The sequence below is a fragment of the Pseudochaenichthys georgianus genome, chromosome 18, assembly GCF_902827115.2.
Source record: "Pseudochaenichthys georgianus chromosome 18, fPseGeo1.2, whole genome shotgun sequence".
NCBI lineage: Eukaryota > Metazoa > Chordata > Actinopteri > Perciformes > Channichthyidae > Pseudochaenichthys > Pseudochaenichthys georgianus.
In genome coordinates, this window is record NC_047520.1 from 8976736 (window position 1) to 8991097 (window position 14362).

The 14362-nt window shown below is 42.3% G+C and overlaps 2 pseudogenes; one reads left to right on the forward strand and one right to left on the reverse strand.

Annotated features, from left to right (window-relative positions):
• The window catches only part of LOC117463466 (uncharacterized), a 43341-nt pseudogene that overhangs the window by 22225 nt on the left and 6754 nt on the right, over window positions 1-14362 (reverse strand).
• On the forward strand, window positions 1481-7658 carry LOC117463469 (uncharacterized; annotated as a pseudogene).

The following is a 14362-nucleotide window of genomic DNA, read 5'->3' on the forward strand; positions in this document are numbered from 1 at the left end:
GATGTTTGCTAATGTATCCCTCTTATATCCATCAGGAATTAATATTAAATGATGAATTAACATTACCTCAGCACTGCATACGTGTGGGCATCAGTCATATTGACTGTTGGAGCTATATACAGTATATATCTCTTTATATTATTTAATAGTTTAACATTTATTCATTCAACAAAACATAAGGCATGTTTTGGGCACTGGGTGATTAGAGCACCTGGTGTAATTGTATATATTGGAGACAGGTGGGTGGTGGGAGCCAGAGCAATAGGAGGCAAACGGTTTTTTACCAGGGTGTTTCAAGCCACACAAGGGAAAGGCTTAAGGAAAAGAGGTATAGGAAACCTGTTCATCGTACTATTTATTGGAATAAAATGCACAAATGGAGGTTCTTGTCTGGACTTGGATGATCATTGCCCTGCGTAAGATCCGCTAACTAGTGCCTCGGCGGCTGTTTTAGTTCTATAGGATTTTGGCCGCTACATTGACAAAGAAGCACTATTAGCGGCGTTTAAAAGGATGGTATTTCGCTTGTCAGATTCAGATTTCGCGGATGTGCCGCGTCTATGACGCTATCGCGTAGAGCTACGTCGATCCTTGCGTAATGCGGAAGTGGGCGTGGTTAAATCTAAACTGGGTTGGAAAAAACGATAGACACCTCCCGGATGACTGAACTTCTCACCTTGGGAGATGCCAACCACCCTGCGGAGAAAACCCATCTCGGCCGCTTGTATCCGCGATCTCGTTCTTTCGGTCATGACCCATTCCTTCATGACCATAGGTGAGGGGAGGAACGAAAATGGCCCGGTAGACAGAGAGCTTTGCCTTCTGGCTCAGTCACAACGGTGCGGTAAACGGTGCGGTAAAGCAACTGCAGTACCGCACACGCTGCTCCGATTCTCCGGCCCATCTCACGCTCCATTGTTCCCTCACTCGAGAACAAGACCCCGAGATACTTGAACTCCTTCACTTGCAGTGGCGTTTTCTCCTGGAGGCCAAGGGAAGCCAGGCTTCCCCTGTTTTTTCGGATTGTAGTTATAATTTTAATAAATAAATAAAAACACTTTGTTTAGTTTCGGAAATTCTTTGTTGTGTGTTGCTGCCGGCCCGTCTCTCCCCCATTCTCATTGAGTAGTTTACAAAGAGTGAAACAGCGCCCCTCTAGATGTTATGGTGAAACAGTAGATTGCACTCTCTGTTGCGAGAGGAGGCCAGCCGAAATTGGCTTCCCTTGGTGAAAAAAATTGAGTGATTGACCAATCAGACAAGGCTCACGTCATGCCCCTGCCAACCTGTGATTGGTCAGGGCCATGCCTTCAAACTCATGGGTGAACAAAGAATATAAAAGCTGTTGTTGGAGGCAGTAGAAGAAAGGACTAGTTTGGCCAGGATATAACAAGCAGGTGTTACACTTAAGCTTGTTTTGGTTAGGAAGTGTAGTTTGCTAGCAGCTAAGCTAGCTTTAGACACTGCAGACACATCTATGGCTTTTGGGTTTTGCATTGGGTAAGTTTTTTTATGGTCAAATATAGGCCTGGACCACTCATTTTGTCGTTTTTTTTTGTATATTCATAGACATTCTGCTCTTGTTTCAGTGTCGCTTTACTTCTGTCTCTGTGGTCAAGAGCAGAGACTGCTGGCATTCCAGATGGTAAGTAAAATAACAACCCATTGACATGTATTTAATGTTGTTCATATGTTGACCTAAACTTGTTTGTGCACATAGGAGTGCTTCGTATGGAGTGTCATGATCGTTACTTCATGATAGCTGTCGATCTCTCTTTCACTGGGGACGAACCTCACTTTGAGGCAGTTGGTAAGTTCTGGAAAACTTTATCGTGCTAGGCCAACACAGAATATTTTAGGAACTTCTTCCACATGAGCAGTGCACGTTCATCAAGCATCTTGAATTGATTGAACCATCATTTTACCTTTAGGAAAAACATGACCTTAATAGTTTATTATTCACTGTTTGTTTACCAGTATACCTGTACTTTCAGGATGTTGGGAGTTAATATTGAGATCATTTTCATTTTTATTTTTCTTCCAGGTGAGACCGGTGCGTACGCCATCACTCAGCAGTATGCGGCACAGTGTGGCTACAGTATCAATGTTCACCCTCTACCAGGCCATGTGGAGCTCCGGGCCTCTTACTTCAGCTGTCAAACTCAGAACAAAGTGTGTACAAATTGCATTGAAAATGTATTTTACTGTGCAGGCTCGGCATCCTGTAATTTTCTGCTTGATTTTTAGGATGATGAAATGTTCACATTCAACTTTAACCTAAATGTGACACAAGAAGGAAAGGAGGTGACTTATCCCTTGCAAGACAAGACCTGTTCTCCATCTGTCCCCTGGTCTCCCAGATAGGTTACCTGTGAGACCAACTACATGGAGGTAAGCGGGTTTACATCTGAGGTTGTATATCTTATGGCGTATTTCAGATGGTGACTAATCATGACTTCTTTCCAGGTGTCTGTGAGGAGTGAAGTCACCTGTCCCTCTGGAACAAAGAAGGATGACTGGAATTCTCTCAAACCTGTAAGTTTAATTTATTTCTGTGGAGAATTCCCTTTTTTTTTCTCTCTCTCTGTTTTAAGGCTTAAGGGTCACCTAATATGCTAAATAAATGTTGTCATGTCTTTTATACATAAACATGTGTCCCCTCTGTGTAAACAGATACTGAAAGTTTCAGGGAATAATATTCGCTCACTTTTTGTCCTAATCCATTTATATAAATACTATGAATAAACACTAATGTCAAAATGATTTATTAGCTTGTGTAACCATTAGCCAATCACCAACCAAGGTAACCCCCCCCCCCCCCCCCACACCTTATCACCTGAATCTCCTCCTAAGGCACCATTATATTCTTTTTAACCAAATATCTCTGAGGGTCGTGGCTCCTTATTTTCATCTAAAGTAACAGACACAGATTCAGAGACCTATAATAGGGGACCTTTAAAATCTCTATCCAGGCTCATAGGTCCACCACTTCAGACACTTCAGGTGATGTTTCAGACAGATGACGAGCAGTTGCCCCCAATAAACATCTCAGACGCTCGTAAGCAGGGATATGCGTTTCTCTTGACTGAAGGAAGGCTGGTATTTCGTGCTCCGTATGGACAACCTGAGTCATTCAGCACGGAGGTAAACCATTGGTTAATAATGCCTATTTTGTAAATCTGAGCATAAGAGTTTCTCATGTAGCGCTCTCTCCAGGTCAATGGTGTTCCAGTAGAAACAGTACATGCAACTATATTCTCCAGACAAAGCTGGGTTGTCCTCATGGTTGACCTTGTGGCTGCTTGCTCCATGGGTCAGTATTTAAACACATTCTTCTTCTATTTTTTTTTATGCTGTGGATTATTTTCCACTTGCTGGAAAAGTAAAGCTATGAATCTGATGTACTCTTGACAGATGAAGGCTTGTATAATGAAAGCGGCTACATGATGTGGGAGACTCCTGAGATGCTGTACCCAAATCTAGATGGCCAACAAATCAACGTTGGTCTCCAGGGTCAACTTGTTGCGCAGCCAGTTGCAGAGGAGAGGGGCTACATTGTGGGGAAGCAGAACAACACAATCCAGATCTGCATTCCCGAAAATGCTGAAGGACGATACAGGAAGGTCAGAAATCAAAAACCTAAGAGCATAGATACACACTGGGGTTTGTAGGCTAAATTAAAGTAAGCAGATGCATTCATGGTCTCTAAATACAACTCATAGTTCTCAAAGGTTCAAGATCATCTTTTAATGTTGGATATTCCAGATACTCAAAAGAGAAAACATTTAACTCTTACTAACTGGATCCGAACAACATTTGTACTTTACTTTTCTTAACAAACGATATGTATTTTCTTCAGAGTGCTGTGGAGGACGATCTCTACGAGTTTTATGTCTATCATCTCTACTTGGAACAAATCCTGGTGGATGAGGATCGTGTAGAAACCAGGATCCGCTCCCTCAGGACTTTGGCCACTCCCCTGCTGCCAAGCCCCATCTTCGCTGAAAACCAAACTGTTCTTGAAGAAAACATGTTCACGGTGTACCTCGGAGATGTCCCTGAAGACGTACAGTTGGCTGCTGTTCATTTGAATGGACAAGAATTTACAGTGCCCTTAAGCGTAAGCAGTTTCATTATCACAAAGGTTGTTCATCCCAACAACACTCATGGCCAGTGGTGTAGTGGGCGTTGGACGCGGGGGTACGCCGTACCCCCACTTATTTGGAGCATGATCTTTTTTGTAATAGTCTAATAAATATAAAATCATTGCCAGTCTTATCAGTTGCAAGTGTGTATTTGTTGTAATAATGACAAAAACATAATACATTTCACAGTAATTATAATAAAAAATAAAAACGATTTCCTTAAAGAATTATGATTAGTCATCAGGCTCGTGACCCCGCGGAGAGCTGGGGGTGTGTCAGTGACACACCCACGGCCAGTTTACCGCCCGCCGATTTTGCGGCAGCTCTTTCCCTCAAGAACCAGTGGTGTAGTGGGCGTTGGACGCGGGGGTACGCCGTACCCCCACTTATTTGGAGCATGATCTTTTTTGTAATAGTCTAATAAATATAAAATCATTGCCAGTCTTATCAGTTGCAAGTGTGTATTTGTTGTAATAATGACAAAAACATAATACATTTCACAGTAATTATAATAAAAAATAAAAACGATTTCCTTAAAGAATTATGATTAGTCATCAGGCTCGTGACCCCGCGGCGAGCTGGGGGTGTGTCAGTGACACACCCACGGCCAGCTTACCGCCCGCCGATTTTGCGGCAGCTCTTTCCCTCAAGAACGCTAACGAAAAAGCTCTATAATGGCAGGCAAACATTTTTTACTTGACTTCTTTTCTAAAAAGAATATAATTCACAAGAAGAAAGAGTCTAGCAGCACCGAAGCTACACGTGAAGCTGCTACTAGTACTACAGTACATCATCACAAGAGCCGCCTAGACGTGGATAATGCTAGCTAACGTGCACGTTAGCTGCGCTAGCAATGTTCCCCTGGCTAGCTCAAGCTCACCTTTCCCAGAGGTATGGACGGAGGAGATGTGGCGGAGGAAACGAGAGACATACCCGTGGATAGACTGCAAAGCTGGGAAACTGGGCTGCAAAGTTTGTTCATCCATATCTGATGTATCAGTCTTCAAAACGCAAGGTGTGTGTGTGTGTGTGTGTGTGTGTGTGTGTGTGTGTGTGTGTGTGTGTGTGTGTGTGTGTGTGTGTGTGTGTGTGTGTGTGTGTGTGTGTGTGTGTGTGTGTGTGTGTGTGTGTGTGTGTGAGAGAAAAAAAAAAGCAGCGCTGTCTGCTTATTTGCAATGTAGGCTAGGCCTAATCAGAATAATTTCCAGTCCAGATTCAATGTTTGCATTAGTAGGCTATATATATTTTTCGTTTTGTTTATTTAATAAGTTCATTTCAGGACAACTTTGGGAATTTTGTTTGTTATGAGTTTTAAATAGATTTTGAAAGTGGAGATAGAGAGAGAGAAAAGCAGCGCTGTCTGCTTAGTTGCAATACTGTAGTTTATGCAATTTAGGCCTATACATTGTTTATGTAACGTATGTGCCAGTGTGTCCATGGTTTTGAGTCTGTGTGTGTCTGTTGAGCACAGCGCCGTCTGCTTTTTGCAGTACAGTAAGTAAAGTAGGACTAAGCATACCGGTAGTTTCTGTGGACCTCTCTGCCCGTTTTGTGAGTGCACTGCGCGCGTGCGCACTTGTTTGGGATGACCTAATTTAAAATAGCGTCCCCCCAGTAAAAAAATCTCCACTACACCACTGCTCATGGCTACAAACTGAAGGTGCCTTTTGAAGACCCTGTCGTCCTGCAACAGGTAAGGTGTTTTTAAGGGATAACTCAAGTTTTGCAGCTTGACATGAGCTCAGTCATAATGAATTGTATTATGTCTCCTAGTTCTCTAAAACAGATGCTCTTCATTATATACTCAACATCAACTACACACTGACAGTTTTGCCTGAAAAGGACCTTTATTACCACATGGAATCTGTTGTAGCATTGGTCACAGATGTCTGTAAGTCCATACCGTTAAAAGTCTTTTTTTAATCCTCTTTTTGTAATGGCGGCTAGCAGATTAACACATTTTCTTGTAACAGCTCCTCCGCAATTTGATGCTGTCTGCACGGAGTCTGGCATCAGCTTCAAGCTGAACCACCAGCCTTTTGACTACCTGTGGGAGATCACTATCGACTCAGACCTGCTGACATCAGAGCTGGCAGACCAGCACGGCTACACCATGATCAACGATAGCAACAGTCTGCTGCTCGAGGTGCCGCTCTTCTCTCGTGGCTACGAGTACAAGGTGAGATGAGACTGAGTGGCAGCAAATGCTCTTTATTTGACCGCTGTATTGATAAATGACTAAACTGCATATGTTTTTATAGAACGTATCCTTGAAGGGATTCTTTGGCACTTTTGAAATCATCATGCGGGATCTTGAAACATCAGAGGTCCAGGGATCGACTATCAAGACTTGTCCGTTCTCTCCCACAGAACTCATTAGTAAGAACATGCGTCTTTTTTATCTTAAGATCTGTAAGATTTAGCTGAATTGAGGATAACTCGATGGTCTTCTCTACAGTGTGTTCGACTGATGGGAGGATGACTGTGGTGGCTGACTTGGCTCTGGCCATCCCAAATGGAGGCAATCCTGCTAGAACCAACCTGAGAGACAAATACTGTGGCCCCAAAGAGACAGACGGCAGCAGGACTCTATTCTCTTTCTCTCTCAACAGCTGTGGATCCACAGTCAAGGTAGCGCTGCTATATCTTTATCTTTGACACTGGCAACAGAAGGAACGTCTGAATGTCGTAAACTAAATGTTTCACCGTTTGCATCTTTTGCCTACAGCTCAACAGTGAAAATGTGACCTATGAAAATGAGATTTTCTATAGCAAGAAGTTCCTCAGACCTAGCCAGGTTGTTTCCGATAATGCTAAGGAAAGGTAAATATCCCTTTTTTAGTCTGTTTTGTTTTAAAGGCAGAAATTGCTATCTGATGTGTGGGTGAATGTGCCTTTTCTTGCAGGGTGACAATGCAGTGTACCTATCCTCTCTCTGGTCTCCATCGACTCTTCTCAGTGCACAGATTTGAGTCCGATGCAGTTGGAATCGGCAGCCTCCTCCATACCACACATCCTGCAGCAGGTAAAGTAGTTTGTTCACTTTCTCAAGGTGACCAGGTATTACTCCCCATATTTGATTTTAAGCATTTCTCTTTTTGAATGCCAGGTCTGCAGAGTCCCACAATCCAGCCCACTTCAGCTCTTACAACTACACTTGCTACAACCACACTTTCTGCCACAAGACGAGCTACAGGATCATACAAGCCTGCCATCCACCCTCCTTCTCGCTATGTCAAAGTGACTAGGTTTCGGTATCCAACCAATGCTAGGTTTCGATATCCGGCCAACGCTAGTTATCGATATATCTGGCCAACGCTGAATAAAGGTGAGAGCTTTAACCCATACATATACAAATCTCCCATTTTAAGTGTAGTATCTCACAATTGTAATGTTTTCTGTTCACAGGAGTTCGACAATCCTTGCAGACAAAACTTAATGCTGCCCATATTTGAAGGAAGTATAATTTTTAATTGGTCATTTTGAAATTTAATAAAGCTGTTTTCTTAAAAATGCTGTCTTTGTCGCATATCTGTCAACGCCTCCTAAACAAATAATTTTTGAAAGATGATAAGTAGGCCTTATTTCGACATAAAACACGGACTTTTTTTGCAAAAATTCGACATACTATACTTGGTAGTTTCTCATATCTTCGACATGTCGTTTTTTTTTTTACACGTATATTGTCGTTTCCGGCCTTATTTTGACATACTATAACGAGCCTTATTTCGACGGTAGTTTGTTTTCATTTTTCCATAGTATACTATACTACGCCTTATTTAGAAATTGTTCTGATATTTTTGTCGTTTTCTAATATTTTCAACTAACTATGACTTTTTGTTACATATTTTTTACATTGTATATATGTCGAAAACAGGCAGAAAATGACATGTCATTTGTTGTTTTTTGTTCATCAGGTGAACTGTAAGCTAAAACTGAACATTTAATTTTTGCTTCAGATTAAATTTATGCCTTTTAATTTCCTAGCAGAGGATGCATTTTACTAATTTCTAAATCAACCCTTGCGTTAAAAGTGTGTAGGATTACCTGGGTTTAATATCTGAATTGTATTTATTGAATACCAAGTCACTCCAATTTTAGCAGCTCTACACTGGTTCCAGTGGCGGCTGGTGGAAAATATTTTTGGTGGGGCTATGGAAATGGTGATCGAACCATACTGGGTGGTCCGGGGGGATGCTCCCCCGGAAGAAAATTGAGAAATGACCCCTTAAATTATGACTTCTGGTGATGTTGGATATTAAAAATGAGAGAATTATAATCTTCAGTATTGTAAGCTATGAATCTTCCAAAACTTCCAAATACCTTGTCCTGGACATTTTCTACAGTATAAACTGCAACAGTACAGTAGTCCCACACAAACTGCAGAACACTGGTGCTTTGGGAACACTCAAATGATTTAATTCCCATTTTAAAATCAGAAGAATAACTGTCATACTTGCCTGCCCTCCCGGTTTTCTCCCGGAGTCATATTTCTGACAAAATCAGATTTACTCACGACTGTTTCCACTCGGACTTTAATACAGCTACACCATTGTTTGGTTTCCATGGTAGCGCGTCTCTTTAGTAGCGCACGTAACTCAAAGTCTGAGAGGGTGAGGAAGATAGTCACAGAAAACTGAACAAGAATCCACAACTCGACCCTCTGCTCACTCCTTTCCTGTAAAATACAGGTCTAGCTCACACATATACTCCATGGTGCTACAGGCATTGCACTTACAACTACAATAAGCATGTAAATGTTAAACTCCGGCGATCCACTATCACCCGGAGTCTCCACCTGCAGACGCAGCCAGTCAACTACTGTAGCGTCACCTTGGATACGAGTCCAAACAGCTCACAGACTGCATTGGGTGCTGAAATTGGTGCCCTATGACCATCAGATCTAACGACGCTGATTGGCTGAAATTATGTTTCGGCAGCTTAGTTTACAGATAGCAACAGCTGCTGCTACACTTACTTGGGCTCCTTTCTTAGCGCCCAGACGAGAGAGGGTAATATGCGGGCAAATATTTCTGTGGCCAGGCAGGAAACATGTGACTTTAGACATCGTAACACAATTTTAAACGAGATTTTATTGTCGACTATACATTTTACTGATACCAAATATATAATATTTACCTTGTTCATTAAAAATAAAAAATAAATATTTTTATTTTTAATGACAATATTTTTAATGACAATATTTTTAATGACGCTTATCCGGTCTACATTGTGTTTTGTAGACTTGGAGAAGGCGTATCACCGAGTTACTGTGGGAGGTGCTGCGGGAGTATGGGGTGAGGGGGTCTCTACTCAGGGCAATCCAATCTCTGTACTCCCAAAGCGAGAGCTGTGTCCGGGTCCTCGGCAGTAAGTCGGACCCATTTCCGGTGAGGGTTGGCCTCCGCCAGGGCTGCGCTTTGTCTGTTTGTAATATACATGGATCGGATTTCGAGGCGTAGTCGTGGGGGAGGGGGTCTGCAGTTCGGTGGACTAAGGATTGCACCACTGCTTTTTGCAGATGATGTGGTTCTAATGGCTTCATCGATCTGCGACCTTCAGCACTCACTGGACCGGTTCGCAACCGAGTGTGAAGCGGCTGGGATGAGGATCAGCACCTCCAAATCTGAGGCCATGGTTCTCAGCAGGAAACCGATGGACTGTCCACTCCAAGTAGGGAATGAGTCCTTACCCCAAGTGAACAGTAGCGTGGCGTGGACAAAAAAATTAGGGGAAGCCAATAATACGTCCTGTCTTTTGGGTCGGGGGTGTGATGGTCAATGTAATAACGTAACCAGATGAGTGATTACAGCACCCGGTATCATTTTACACACATTTGTATCATACAGATTCAAGACTGTTGGCCTGTTATCTAACCGACATGTCCGCACGCACTCTTCAGCCGAAACTCTAATAAGCATTCATTCAAAAACTAAATCAGGAGACCTTTAACGTTTTACGTCCGATTCGCTCCTTTTTTCCTCGCTGTACACAGCTCCAGTTTGGGCATTGGCCTGTCATCAGATTTTATTTGTTGTTGCTGCTGTAGCGGAAGTTTAGTACAATTATTGTTGATTAAATACTCCAAATCGCCACCCTCCATAATTGCACTTGCTTCAGTTGCTTGCTAATTTCTAACGACGGTGAGAGTGGTGCAGTGACGCTATCTATCTATCGATTCGTTTTATGATTCGAAATTATAAAAGTAGGGTAGACATGTGGATATTATCCGACTGAACACAACGTGCATTTATCTAACAGGTTCGTTTTCCATTGACCTTATTTCGAGCTATTTTCCAAATCCTATTGAGAAATCCCATTGCCTTTTTGGCGAGGGAAACCGAGCGCAGCTTACTTCCGGGTTTTAGGACGCGTCACTGTAACACTAAATTGATGCGATTTGATTGGATTGTGAGGCAAGGCCTTGGCATGGCCCTGACCAATCACAGGTTGGCAGGGGCATGACGTGAGCCTTGTCTGATTGGTCAATCACTCAATTTTTTTCACCAAGGGAAGCCAATTTCGGCTGGCCTCCTCTCGCAACAGAGAGTGCAATCTACTGTTTCACCATAACATCTAGAGGGGCGCTGTTTCACTCTTTGTAAACTACTCAATGAGAATGGGGGAGAGACGGGCCGGCAGCAACACACAACAAAGAATTTCCTAAACTAAACGAAGTGTTTTTATTTATTTATTAAAATTATAACTACAATCCGAAAAAACAGAGGAAGCCTGGCTTCCCTTGGCCTCCAGGAGAAAACGCCACTGCAAGTGAAGGAGTTCAAGTATCTCGGGGTCTTGTTCTCGAGTGAGGGAACAATGGAGCGTGAGATGGGCCGGAGAATCGGACAGTGATGTACCTGAACGCGTTCAATGAACGATCGTTCATGAACGCGTTCATATTTTGGGCGAACGTGAACTGAACGTACTGTATTTCCGCTAGATGAACGTAATTGAGAACGCGTTCATTCTCAGCGCTGTATAACGGCGTTCAAAAGTGCGTTCATTCTCAGCACTGTATTATAACGGCGTTCAAAAGTGTGCCAGATTTCATATGCCTTTCAGCCGAAAACCCAGTTAAAACACACCGTAAACAGGCTTCAAAATAATGCGGAAAACCACCCAATCTGGCAACAGCAAGCTGCCTGTGACGCGTACGCGCCTGTCACCCCTGGCTGTCGCACTAAAATATAAATATACTAAATATATCAGACTCCTCACAACAAACAATGTGGAACCGCGGAACCGGCGAGCATTGAATGAATGAATGAATGAATTAGTATGGACGAAGCCGAGAGCAGAGCTCTGCAGCAGCACTCGCTCAGAGTGAGACTCTACGGCAGGGGTGGGAAACCTCCGGCCTCCGGCCGTATACGGCCCGCGAGACAATTTGGTACGGCCCTCGAGGTAATTTATAAACACACGCAAAAAATAAAAAAATGAAAGAAATCTAGACCGCAAAAAAATTAAACAAGCGAGTGCCTGTTTTTCCTGGCCAAGGTCAGGGTCCTTGAACACAACACGAGCCTAACGTGTCATCACGTGGTATATGTCTCGACTGACAGGGGTGCAGTGACGGAGAGCACCAGAACGCCACTCCAGCACTTCAGAAATTGCAGTACCGATAAGTCCATACACATGCCGCAGTTTCTGCGTGTCTGTGTCTTTAGTTGAAAGCCCAGTGGCGATCTGCTCATCTGTCATTCTGATCAGACAGTCAATAACTTTGTTGTTATTATTAGCATCTGGTTAGCTAGCTATCCTAACGAATATAAGAAGCTTTGTCTACAACCAGTGAGGTAAAGGCCCATCTTTATATGATCATTATAGTTATAAAAAAAATAAGAGAATAAAGTAAACAGGTATAAAGTATTATATGAGAGTTATTAATAAAGAAGAATACAGTTTGAAAGGGTAGTGATTTGTCAAATATCCATACATTAAAAGAAAATCTGCTTACAGTTGTGTTTGGGTGTTGAGAGATGTGTCCATAGATCTCCTAATGTTGCTCTCAAAGTGCAACACATCTTCCCAGGGGAGCATGCCCCCCAGACCCCCCTAGAGGAGGTTAGGTCCCCCCCCCCACTTAAATCATGTTCACATGGATAGGAAACTAAATACATTTGCACACATCTTGTGTCCATATCTTTCTGTTTTTGTGGTCACGCCACACCGTGCACGTGCATGCATACGCGAGTCATGGTGAGATATCTGGATTAAGAGGTTGCTTTTTCTTTGCACAGAATGAAATGAATGGGCTGTGATTTTAGTTTTTTTAAGCAGAGGTCAATAACTTGTACGGCCCTCTGAGGATATTGTAAAAATTGAAATGGCCCATTAACATCGTACAGGAGACAAATAATAGCTCGCAGCAACGTATTGAAAAAAGAACTATGAACTATAAATTAGTTCATTTTTGAAACCATGAACTTTAGTTCAACATTTTGAATTATGAACTATGAACTGAACTAGTTCATTTTAAAATGTGTGAACTGTGAACTGAACTAGTTCATGTAGAAAGTGAACTTTCCCAACACTGGAATCGGAGCAGCGTGTGCGGTACTGCAGTTGCTTTACCGCACCGTTTACCGCACCGTTGTGACTGAGCCAGAAGGCAAAGCTCTCTGTCTACCGGGCCATTTTCGTTCCTCCCCTCACCTATGGTCATGAAGGAATGGGTCATGACCGAAAGAACGAGATCGTGGATACAAGCGGCCGAGATGGGTTTTCTCCGCAGGGTGGTTGGCATCTCCCAAGGTGAGAAGTTCAGTCATCCGGGAGGCGTCTATCGTTTTTCCAACCCAGTTTAGATTTAACCACGCCCACTTCCGCATTACGCAAGGATCGACGTAGCTCTACGCGATAGCGTCATAGACGCGGCACATCCGCGAAATCTGAATCTGACAAGCGAAATACCATCCTTTTAAACGCCGCTAATAGTGCTTCTTTGTCAATGTAGCGGCCAAAATCCTATAGAACTAAAACAGCCGCCGAGGCACTAGTTAGCGGATCTTACGCAGGGCAATGATCATCCAAGTCCAGACAAGAACCTCAATTTGTGCATTTTATTCCAATAATATAGTACGATGAACAGGTTTCCTATACCTCTTTTCCTTAAGCCTTTCCCTTGTGTGGCTTGAAACACCCTGGTAAAAAACCGTTTGCCTCCTAGTGCTCTGGCTCCCACCACCCACCTGTCTCCAAAATACACAATTACACCAGGTGCTCTAATCACCCAGTGCCCAAAACATGCCTTATGTTTTGTTGAATGAATAAATGTTAAACTATTAAATAATATAAAGAGATATATACTGTATATAGCTCCAACAGTCAATATGACTGACACCCACACTTATGCAGTGCTGAGGTAATGTTAATTCATCATTTAATATTAATTCCTGATGGATATAAGAGGGATACATTAGCAAACATCTGTATATCTAGCCTATATATAATGTTTCGTTTTTTTGTTTGTCATGTAACATTAACATTTTGACCTTCAGTTTAGGATGTAAAGGTATCTATTTAATATTTTATTTAAAGATAGACATTTATAATATGTTATAAATGTCTATTTTGTTATATAATACAACATATAAGATTTGACATTAATAACAGGCATGATTATTACACCGTCAACCCTTATTCAGAGTGCCTATAAATGTATATATTTTTTTACAAAGCATTTTTTGGCTTTTTTGGGACCATCGCAGATGTGTGTAAGTAACTCTATAATCTGCAACAACTGTCAGGTGGTGTTATTGATTATCTTTGCAAAATATCTTTTAATTGAAATATGGGAGCAAAAACAAAAAAGGGTAGAATTGATCATACCATATTATGTTATTATTGCAACTGTTTTTATTATATTGTGTTGTTTTAAACTTTATATATATATATATATATTATATATATGTTGTAATGGAAACTTCTGTGTAGCAATTCAGTGGGAGTCACCGACTCAGGAAGGAGACAGGGTAGAGCAGGAGCTTCGATGTCAAACACTGGAGGTTTATTGGAGTTACGGCCTGAGAGATTCACATCACAAATCACACAGTCACGGTCTGACTGCACGGGTGGTTGCCACGTCAATTCTGGAGAACCTCTCTCTCGTTAGCCCATTTAACTGGTTTCACAGAGAGTAATCAACATATTTAGATAAGATAGTTTAACCAGTTGGGTACACGGAGTCACTTGCGTCCGTCACTTATGGCCTC